This window comes from Onychomys torridus, unplaced genomic scaffold (genome assembly GCF_903995425.1).
Source record: "Onychomys torridus unplaced genomic scaffold, mOncTor1.1, whole genome shotgun sequence".
Classification (NCBI taxonomy): domain Eukaryota; kingdom Metazoa; phylum Chordata; class Mammalia; order Rodentia; family Cricetidae; genus Onychomys; species Onychomys torridus.
Window position 1 is genome coordinate 453,215 of NW_023412756.1, and position 12,295 is coordinate 465,509.

Sequence of the window (12,295 nt, forward strand, 5' to 3'; positions counted from 1 at the left end):
AACCAAGAAAAGCCCTGGACCTGATGGTTTCACAGCAGAATTCTACCAGATCTTCAAAGAAGACTTAATACCAATACTCTTTAAATTGTTCCACACAATAGAAGAAGAAGGCATATTACCAATCTCCTTCTATGAGGCTACAATTACCCTGATTCCCAAAGCAAACAAAGATGCAACAAAGAAAGAGAATTACAGACCGATCTCCCTCATGAACATTTATGCAAAAATACTCAATAAAATGCTGGCGAACAGACTCCAAGAACACATCAAAACAATTATCCACCATGATCAAGTAGGCTTCATCCCAGGGATGCAAGGGTGGTTCAACATATGAAAGTCTGTCAATGTAATACACCATATAAACAAACTCAAGGAAAAAAACCACATGATCATCTTACTATGCTGTGGATATCGCTCTGTGTAAATAAAGTTCTGATTGGCCAGTGGCCAGGCAGGAAGTATAGGCGGGACGAGAGAGAAGAGAATCCTGGGAAGTAGAAGGCTGGAGAGACACCGCCAGCCGCCGCCATGAGAAGCAATGTGTAAAGACACCGGTAAGCCACAAGCCATGTGGCAAAGTATAGACTAACAGAAATGGGTTAATTTAAGATAGAAGAAGCAGATAGCAAGAAGCCTGCCACGGCCATACAGTTTCTAAACAATGTAAGTTTCTGTGTGCTTTCTTGGTTGGGTCTGAGAGGCTGTGGGACTGGTGGGTGAGAGAGATTTGTCCTGACTGGGCCGGGCAGGAAAACTCTAACAACATTACTAGACGCAGAAAAGGCATTTGACAAAATCCAACACCCCTTCATGATAAAGGTCTTGGAGCGATCAGGAATACAGGGAACATACCTAAACATAATAAAGGCAATCTACAGCAAGCCAACAGCCAACATCAAATTAAATGGAGAGAAACTCAAAGCAATACCACTAAAGTCAGGAACAAGGCAAGGCTGTCCCCTCTCCCCATACTTATTCAATATAGTACTTGAAGTTCTAGCCAGAGCTATAAGACAACATAAAGAGATTAAGGGGATACAATCTGGAAAGGAAGAAATCAAGCTCTCCCTATTTGCAGATGACATGATAGTATACATGAGTGACCCCAAAAATTCAACCAAGGAACTGATACAGCTATTAAAAACCTTCAGCAACATTGCAGGATACAAGGTCAGCTCAAAGAAATCAGTAGCCCTTCTATATACAGTTGACAAACAGGCTGAGAAGGAAATCAGAGATACATCACCCTTTACAATAGCCACAAATGTTACAAAATACCTTGGGGTTACTCTAACTAAGCATGTGAAGGACCTATATGACAAGAACATTAAGTTCCTGAAAAAAGAAATTGAAGAAGATGACAGAAAATGGAAAAATCTCCCATGTTCATGGATAGGCAGGATTAAAATAGTAAAAATGGCAATCTTACCAAAAGCAATCTACAGATTCAATGCAATTGCCATCAAATTACCAACACAATTCTTCACAGATCTGGAAAGAATAATACTCAACTTCACATGGAAAAACAAAAAACCCAGGATAGCCAAAAGAATCCTGTACAATAAAACAACCTCTGGAGGCATCACAATCCCCATCCTCAAGCTCTACTATAGAGCTACTGTAATAAAAACAGCTTGGTACTGACATAAAAACCAACATGTGGACCAATGGAATCGAATTGAAGATCCTGACATTAACCTGCACACCTATGAACATATAATTTTTGACAAAGAAGCCAAAAATGTACAATGGAAAAAAGAAAGCATCTTCAACAAACAGTGCTGGCATAACTGGATGTCAATGTGTAGAAGGCTGCAAATAGATCCATATCTGTCACCATGCACAAAACTTAAATCCAAGTGGATCAAAGACCTCAACATAAATCCAGCTACTCTGAACCTGATAGTAGAGAATGTAGGAAGTACTCTTGAACACATTGGCACCGGAGATCACTTTCTAAATATAACACCAGTAGCACAGACACTGAGAGAAACAATCAATCAATGGGACCTGTTGAAACTGAGTTTTTGTAAAGCAAAGGGCACGGTCAACAACACAAAGCAACAGCCTATAGAATGGTAAAAGGTCTTCACCAACCCTACATCTGACAGAGGGTCTGATATCCAGAATATATAAAGAACTCAAGAAATTATACATCAAAATGCCCAACAGTCCAATTAAGAAATGGGCTATAGAACTAAAATTCTCAACAGAGGAATTTCAAATGGCTGAAAGACATTTAAGGAATTGCTCAACATCCTTGATTATCTGGGAAATGCAAATCAAATCGACTCTGAGATACCACCTTACACCTGTCAGAATGGCTCAGATCAAAAGCACAGAAGACAGCTTATGCTGGAGAGGATGTGGAGCAAGGGGAACTCTCCCCCACTGCTGGTGGGAATGCAAGCTTGTACAGCCACTTTGGAAATCAATATGGCACTTCCTTAGAAAATTGGGAATCCATCTCCCCCTAGACCCAGCAATAGCACTCTTGGGCATATACCCAAGGTATGCTCAATCATACCACAAGGGCATTTGCTCAGCTATGTTCTTATCAGCTTTGTTTGAAATAGCCAGAACCTGGAAACAACCTAGATGCCCTTCAACTGAAGAATGGATAAAGAAAATATGGTACATATACACAATGGAGTACTACTCAGCAGAGAAAAACAATGACATCATGAGGTTTGCAGGCAAATGGTTGGATCTAGAAAAAAATCATCCTGATTGAGGTAACCCAGACTCAAAAGGACAAACATGGTATGTACTCACTTATAGGAGGATACTAGATGTAAAACAAAGATGAGTACACTGCTGCATAATGCCAGGGTGTCTACCTAGAAAACGGGACCCTAGGAAAGACCCAAGGATCACCCAATGACAGAGAAATGGATGAGATATACATGAACAAACTGGATTACAGTGGGAGTAATGAAGGGCAAGATTTGAGGGAAAGAAAGATTAGGGGATCAGTGGATCCCAGCTGGATCAAGAACAAAAAGGGAGAATGAGGAATAACAGACCATGATAAATGAAGACCACATGAGACCAGGAATAGGCAGAGTGCTGGAGAGGTCTCCAGAAATCCACAATGATATATCCTCTGTAGTCTGCTGGCAATGGTCTAGAGAAAGCCTGATCTGACCTTGTCTGGTGATCAGATGGCCAAACACCCTAACAGTCATCTTGGAACTCTCATCCAATAACTGATGGAAGTGGATGCAGAGATCCTCAGCCAGGCCCCAGGTGGAGCTCCAAGTGTCCAACTGTCGAGAAAGAGGAGGGTCTGCAAGAGCGTGAATTGTTGAATCCAAATTTCAAAAATCAAAGGGACAAATAGCCAAACGAATAGAAGCACATGAATTATGAACCAAATGCTGTGGAGCCCCCAGCTGGATCAGGCCCTCTGGATAAATGAGACCATTGAATAGCTTGATCTGTTTGGGAGGCATCCAGTCTGTGGGACCAGGATCTGTCCTTAGTGCATGAGCTGGCTGTTTGAAACCTTGGGCTTACACAGGGACACTTTGCTCAGTATGGAAGGAGGTGACAGGACCTGCCTGTACTGAATCTACCAGGTTTAAATGAATCCTCATGGGTGCCTTGATCTTGGAGCACATGGGAATGGAGGGGAAGGGGTAGCGTGAAGATGGGGGTGGGTGCGGGAGGGGGGAGGACAGGGGAACCCATGGCTGATGTCTAAAATTTAAAACACATAATAATAAAGAAAAAAATTATTTGTTTAAAAAAATTACTGACAAAACTGGCAGTTTCTTTTTGATATATTTAAAAGTCCATGCTGGCTTTTAATAATGAGTACATTTATTTTTATTTATTGTGGATGGTGTTGGTGTTGGTGCCATGTGTAATGTGGGTATGTTTGTAGAACCCAAAGCATACCTACCCTATGAAGACAGGTCCTTTTCATTGGCCTGGTGCTCACTGAGTGGGTGTTTCTGGGTCTGCCTGTCTCCACTTTCCTGGTGTTGGAATCATAATTGTATGCCACCATGGCCCGCATTTTTATGTGGATACTAGGGATCCACACTCAGCATCAAGCATTTTACCAGCTAATCTGTATAGCCAGCCCACCAATGCAGTTTTTGTTGTTGCTGCTGCTGATGATGATTTGTTTTGTTTTTGTTTTAAAGATGAAATAAGAAATTGTTATGGTCTAGAACCATAGTGTCTTCTTTCCTTCAGTGTTGGGATATAGGCTCAGCAGTGTTTAGATACTGATTCTGAGTCTGAACAAAATCTAATCACACATTTGGAATCTTTGTTCTCGAAAAACACAGAATTGAGCTATATTTGCTTTTGTGATGATGGAACTGACTGTCCACAAATAAGAAACAGTCCCTGGGTTGCTCCACACCATGACCCAAAATTACATAGATGCCTAATTACTTCTCAGTGCATGCTTTCTACCACTATTGGACACTATTATTTAAATACTTCATAACCTGTGGGTTGCCTTTGGTCCAGCTTTAGTTTGGGAGCCAGAAATCAGCAAACCATCGTGTAAATAGCTCGAAAGGAAGCAAGCATGGAGATCATTGTAGTTACAACTTTACCATTGTGGTTCCAAAGTAGCTGGAGACAATGCAAACGGGAATAGCTGACTTCCAAGAAAACTTATTTTATTGAGATTGAAATTTGAGTATATCATTTTCATATTATGAAGTATTAGGTTTTTAAAGCCCTTTCAGCCATTAAAAAATGTAAAACTCTTCTAAGCCCTTGGCCCATACTGAAACAGATAGCTGGCTGGATTCAGCACAGTGGCTCATTGTTTGCTACTCTCTGCCTTGGGATCGTAAAACTATACTGGTGTTTCTTTTGGCATTCCAAGACATACAATGGGGTCCCCCAATAGTCACCTCCCAGAGTTCCCATACCATAGTAACATCAGGACACATCTGGAATTGGATGACCGTTACCAGTATTCCTAGAACATGGTGTCTTGAGGGTACATAGCTGCATTTAGCCCAACTGGCACTTATTGCAGCTTTAGTGTCCTCACTGGGATGTCACTCTCATAGACCATACACCATTCTCCTTACACTTGGGTCTCAAGACTTACTTCTTCTTTCTATTCTAGACCTGCAGTCTGTAACAAAGTCAACTCAGCCTTTCCATTTGGATCCAGCCCCTCACATTCCCCATGTCATAGGGCCAGGCATCTCACTCATGTGTACTGGCTAATTGCAAAAAAAAAAAAAAAAAAATCCAGACTTCTGCTAAAAGTATCAGACAAGGCATACCTTGGTCAGTTGGCTGCATTTGTGCTTCTTTTACATTTGGTCCATTGGTTTCACTTTAGATTCTAAATTTATTATGGTCTTTTTATACTAATTTTCAAATAATTATATGCAGCATGGAGCTAGATGAAGACAAAGAAGAGGAATGATCAAATGTATTAAGGCTAATGTTCATAATGAATGTTTACCTACCAGTTTTTAGGCCTATAAACCATTTATCTTTCTGTTTTATGTATATTAAAATATATTTATTCTGATTTAGAATGGTCCTGAAGTTGGTATAACCAATTTTGCTTATGAAGCTTATAAAAGTGTGTACAGTATTCATTAAAAATTTTGGAGAAATTCTTCAAAAGCCTGTTGTCCAGAAATAAGTATTTATCATTTAATACTTCCATAGTCTCATAGTTCATGCATGTGCCCATGCAAATATACATGACAAGCAGTGCTGTGAATGTGTGTTTAGTAGACTGATACCCACAGACAGCAGATCTGAGAAGGAAAGGAGAACAGTGGGCTGCCCATCACCCAGTCCAGTGCCCTTCAGCTCTACCTGTGCATCTCCATGCTGTACCTGTGTTTTAAGAACTGTGCTTGAGTGAGTTTTTCATAGAACCTACCTTGTCAGACTGCCCAAAGAAGGCTGTCGAAGCATCATGTCCTTGCATCTGTTAGGGAAAGGTACCATGACTGTTGGTTAGGCTATACTTACAGCTGTGAGGAGAAAGGAATCCTGACTGTTGGGATGTCAGACTATACCTACAGCTGGGAAGGGAAGATATCCTGGGTACCTACAGCTCTGAAGAGAAAGGTACCCTGACTGTGGGGAGGTCAGGCTATACCTGAAGCTGTGTTCTGTTGGGGGATGGTCTCCCCACAGGATGTGACAATCCTGCTCATGTCTGAGAGAGTGCCCTTACAGCTGAACTCTGCTCCACACTGCTAAGAGAGTTTCTCAGCAGAGGTGTCTGTGGCTTCTCTGCTCCACTCCACTAGGGAGTCTCCCAGCAGAGACTCTGCTCCACTGGGGCAAAAGAAGGTCTTCACCCAAAACTCTTTCAGGAGATTTATTTGGGAAGGAGGAATCCAGGAGAGTGGCTGCCTCTGCCAGGGTGGCGAAGGGCATCTGCCAACTGAATAGGCACAGAGCTTCTTAGGGGTGGAGTTTTTCCAGGGAGAAGGTTTTCAGGGTGAGAATTGGTCAGATTTCAATCTCTGTGCCTGGATAAACTGGGAGATTGGCAAGATTTCCTGCTCAGGGATTGGTTGTGTTTCTTTGGCTCTGATTTCAGGGCCAAAGTGTGTTTCTTTCACTGGCTCTAGTTTCAGGGTCAGGGTGTGTTTCTTTGTTCTGGTTTCAGGGCCAGGGTGTGTTTCTTTGACTGACTCTGGTTTCAGGGTCAGGATGTATTTCTTTGGCTGGCCCTTTTACCCTACAGTCCTATTCTTTATCTTCAGGATCTGTGAGTCATCTACCTCTGAATGATGGCACAGTCATTTGTGTGTTGATGTGGTATACCCATCCTTATAAATGGCCACATAATGTAAAGTGGCATGACAGAACAAAATAACATAAGTCATAATAAAATTTCATCAATGATATGCTGAAAAATGTAGACATCTAATAAAAATAGCAGCCTGGTTTGTCACATATTAACTGACTAAGAAATACTCAACTGCTGTAATAACTAAGACGCTTTTTCTTGGAAAAGTCCTTGAGTTTGCTTGTTGATGTTGGCATTTTGATCTGCCCAGGCTGCCATAAGGAAATACCACAGATTGAGTGGGTTGAGAAGAAATTATTTTGTCACAGTTCTGGAGGCTGGAAGTCTGAGGTCAAGATTTCATTGAGTTTGGTTTCTCCCAAATTTTTCCTTGGCCAGTACTTTGAGGAATTTCTCTCTCTTTCCATAAAGACACCAATAAAACCAACCAGGGTCCTATCGGTATGACTCCACTTAGCCTTAGCTACCTTAAATGCTATCTACAAAGGTACTCACACTAGGAGCTAGAGCCTCACCAAATGAATTTAGGAGTTATGCTGGTCAGACAATGAGAGTATAGGAAAGATCACAGACTATGAGCTACTGGGAGGTGATCAGAGGAGGTTATCTGAAAGCAGAGGGTAAATTGAAACATCCAGGGCATATGATGTGGATGCATGGGTGTATATGTGACTGTGCATTTCTGGGTGTCTGAGTGGCTGTGCATACATGGGTGGATGTGTGTGTGTGTGTGTGTGTGTGTGTGTGTGTGTGTGTGTGTGTGTGTGTTTCTATACCCCTCTGCTCTGCACAGTGCAAATTGCTTCACTCCTGTAGTGTTTGTTTTGTTTTTTGCAGAGGAAGCCATACAGAAGCAAATATGAAATTCATGTTAATACTCACTTGGGCAGACATATTTTCACAGGCCTCACCAAGAAACTGATGGAACAGTAGATTGGTATGAGGTGAGCTGTGGAGACAGGCAGTCTGAATCCAGCCTTCTTTTAAATAAAACCTCTTGGGATGTTTAGAAAAATAGTTCGGCAACCCTGCACATACATATTCATAAAATGTGTATTAATACTGGCTACTGCATACAGTTGTTGAGTTCATATACAGAGGTGTGTTGTACCTAGTAAGAATGTAGTGAGTGTGAATTACCTTTAATGTTACATATTTTCTGCACTAGTAAAGTTTAGAATATGTGTAAAGTAGCAAATTACTCTTTCAAAGCTAACCCTATCACTAGGTTCCTTCAGAGCCATGGCTATCTCTCTTAGAAGAGTGATGTTGTTTTAGGGAAGAGAGATTCAAGGAGATGCAAAGACAGCAGGCTTTCAATTTACAAAGAAGCTCTTCTATTCTGTGAAAGCCAAGGAGCCAGAATCAGCATGCATCTGCAGAACTATTGACTGGGGCATTACACACACAAGAGAAAAAAGATACAAAACCAATGTGAGACCATAGCCTAGAGACCATTGGCTTTCTGCGGTGCAAGGAGATGACAGGAATGGATGAAAAAAAGTGTGCTACTTCAGCAGGGAGTGATGCCTGCTGTGTGTGCAGAAGCCAAGGCTTTGGAAGCACCACATGAGAAATGTCAGAACATGCAGTGAATATCTTTGAAACACAGAGGTTTAAAATCTGCCGCAGTGATTCTGAAAGGATGCAGTTTGCCTCTACTAGAGGGGAGGAGCAAAGCCTGGTCCCCAGTGGCTCTGGCCTCGGTGAAGCCTCATCTGCTATGGCAGGACAGTGTGATGAGCCTTAGCAGGGCAATGTGGCTCCTGGAGACAAGTGCCCAGTGTTTAACGTGATCAGTGTCAGTCCTAGGGGCTGAGGTAGCAATGCTCTTGAACAAATTTGAGGGTAGACACCAGATGCAACTGGTTCAGGTTCTTGCTCAACTGTGTTGCCTTGGTGAATAAATTCACTCCAGCAGATGCTGCTGGTACAAAAGGGTAATAATAAACTACCAATTAGAGGATGATCCTGGGAACAGATGAAATAGGGTGCATGTCGTGTACATAATGCTGTATCTGCTTCCCTTCCCACTGTGCTCACAAAGCTGAGTGAGCAGACATTTCACAGGGGTAATGAAGTCTACCCCCCAGACTACTAGCCATAACTATATATAACTATATGACTCTGTGTGTGTGTGTGTGTGTGTGTGTACATATAGTTCCTAAATATACCTCTTCTTCAGTACCTCATTGTTGCTATCATCTTAGTTATTCAGAATTTTGTATCTTAATTTTGCCTTCAGGAAAACTGATGCAAGCCAAACTTGGTTTGTTTTTGTTTTTATTGTTGTTGTTAAATGTAGACTACACTACTTTTCAAATTTTATTTAATTTTCTGTGTATGGATATTTTGCCTACATGTACATCTGTATACCATGTGTATGCCTAGTGCTCAGGAAGGCCAGGAGAGGTTACTGAATTCCCCTGGAACTGGAGTTACAGAGGGTTTTAAGCTTCTATGTGGGTATTTGGAATCAAGCCGGGGTCCAACAAAAGAGCAGCTAGTGCTCTTAACCATGGAGCCATTTCTCTAGTCCTGGGGCACTTATTTTTAAACCCCATCTTCAGGAGGCAGAGTCAGGAGGACAGTGAATTTAAGGTCAGCCTGGATACACAGTAGATTTGAAGAATAGATACATAGGGATACATAGAAAAATTCTATCTTAAAGCAGCAACAACAAAACCAAATATCAATACAAGAAAAAGAGAGAGAATTATGTTTTGTGTTGTGGGGAAGGAGGTTCTTTGTATATTTAGTTCCCTTCTGGCTGTTCATCATCCTCTGTGATTAGCTCATGGTGAACATATTCCCATTGAGGGAGGCAGCCTAGAGTCCTTAGAGAATCCTTAGCCATTGCTTATGTGACTGATCATCTTCAAAGCTGGCAGATGCAACTTTACTCCTGAGATTTGTGTCCAGTTCCTAATAACTGAGTAAGGGTGGCTGTAGAGATATGTAAGATAGTAGGTGGGAGATGGGCATTTCAGCTGAGAACTAGAGCACACAGCTAGTTCTCAAATGGCAGGATTTGGACAGATTCTAGATGGTTATAGAGGATACAGGTTAGATTATTCATGGGTCCCTCCAAATTTAAGTTTCTAGTGAACTTTCCATATGATACGAAATTTAACTAAAAGAGAATCAGGTGTACCACTTTCATTTTAAATTCAAAATGAACTGTTGGCAGTATCTGCAATGCTATTGTGATTTGAAAGCATTAAATATGTCAGAAGGAGAATTATTTTAAAGTAGCCTGCTGTTGCTTATCTGTGTATGGTGTCTTAGCAAATATTCAATGTAAGGTTAGGGGTCCTGTTCTGCAGGTCTGCTGTGCCTGAGGCTATTGGTGCACACACACACACATGCTTGCTAACATCATCGTGGTCTGGTTAGGGTTAACAGAATAGACATCAAAGCCCCAAATATCAACCATACTGCCTAATTTTGTGAAGGTCCTGCTAATAACTCCTCTATTTAGTCAAGTATAATGAAATCACAAGCTTTTGGCTTTTGTGTCATCTGGCAAGTTTATTTTTTCCTTTTTTTTTAATTATTTTTGTGTTTTAATTTTACACATCAGCCATGGGTCCCCCTGTCCTCCCTTCTTCCCCCCAATCCCACCTTCACCCCATCACCTCCCCTCCATTTCCATCTCCTCCAGGGCCAAGACTCGCCTGGGGATTCATTTAAACTTGGTGGGTTCAGTATAGGCAGGTCCAGTCCCCTCCTTCCAGGCTGAGCAAAGTGTTCCTGTGTAAGCCTCAGGTTCCAAACAGCCAGCTCATGCACTAAAGACAGGTCCTGGTACCACAGCCTGGGAGCCTCCCAAACAGTCCAAACCACTCAACTGTCTCACTTATCCAGAGGGCCTGACCCAGCTGGGGGCCGCCACAGCTTTTGGTTCACAATTCATGTGCTTCCATTTGTCTGGCCTTTTGTCCCGGTGCTTTTTCCAATCCAGGGCTCAACAATTCATGCTCCCACAGTCCCTCCTCCTTCTTGACAACTGGACACACAGAGCTCCACCTGGGGCCTGGCTGAGGATCTCTGCATCCACTTCCATCAGTCACTGGATGAGAGTTCCAGCCCAACGATCAGGATGTTTGGCTATCTGATCACCAGACTAGGTCAGATCAGGCTTTCTCTCAACCACTGCCAGCAGTCTACAGAGGACGCATCACTGTGGAACTCACGGGACCTCTCCAGCACTCTGCCCACTCCTGTTCTCATGTGGTCCTCATCCATCATGGTCTACCATTCCTTGTTCTCCCTTTCTGCTCCTGATCCAGCTGGGATCTCCTGCTCCCCCAAGCCTCCCTTCCCTCAAACCTTGCCCTTCATTTCTCCCACTCTCGTCCAGGATGTTCATGTAGATCTCATCCATTTCTCTGTCATTGGGTGATCCCTGTGTCTTTCCCAGGGTCCCGTTTTCTAGGTAGCCTCCCTGGAGTTGTGTAGCAGTCTAGTCATCTTTGTTTTACATCTAGTATCCTCCTATGAGTGAGTACATACTATGTTTGTCCTTCTGAGACTGGGTTACCTCAATCAGAATGATTTTTTCTAGAGCCATCCATTTGCTTGCAAACCTCATGATGTCATTGTTTTTCTCTGCTGAGTAGTACTCCATTGTGTATATGTACCATATTTTCTTTATCCATTCTTCAGTTGAAGGGCATCTAGGTTGTTTCCAGGTTCTGGCTATTACAAACAATGCTGATATGAACATATCTGAGCAAATACCCTTGTGGTATGATTGAGCATTCTTTGGGTATATGCCCAAGAGTGCTATTGCTGGGTCTTGGGGCAGATGGATTCCCAATTTTCTAAGGAAGTGCCATATTGATTTCCAAAGTGGCTGTACAAGCTTGTATTCCCACCAGCAGTGGAGGAGAGTTCCCCTTGCTCCACATCCTCTCCAGCATAAGCTGTCTTCTGTGTTTTTGAACTTAGCCACACTGAGAGTTGTAAGGTGGTATCTCAGAGTACTTTTGATTTCCATTTCCCAGATAATTAGGGATGCTGAGTAATTCCTTAAATGTCTTTCAGCCATTTGAATTTCCTCTGTTGAGAATTCTCTGTTTAGTTCTATAGCCCATTTCTTAATTGGACTGTTGGGCATTTTTATGTCTAATTTCTTGAGTTCTTTATATATTAAGGATATCAGCCCTCTGTTAGAGGTGGGGTTGGTGAAGACCTTTTACCATTCTGTAAGCTGTGGCTTTGTCTTGTTGACCGTGTCCTTTGCTCTACAAAAGCTTCTCAGTTTCAACAGTCCCATTGATTGATGGTTTCTCTCAATGTCTGTGCTACTGACAGTATATTTAGAAAGTGATCTCTGGTGCCAAAGCATTCAAGAGTTCTTCCTACTTTCTCTTCTATCAGGTTCAGAGTAACTGGATTTATGTTGAGGTCTTTGATCCACTTGGACTTAAGTTTTGTACATGGTGACAGATATGGATCTATTTGCAGACTTCTACACATTGACATCCAGTTATGCCAGCACCATTTGTTGAAGATACTTTC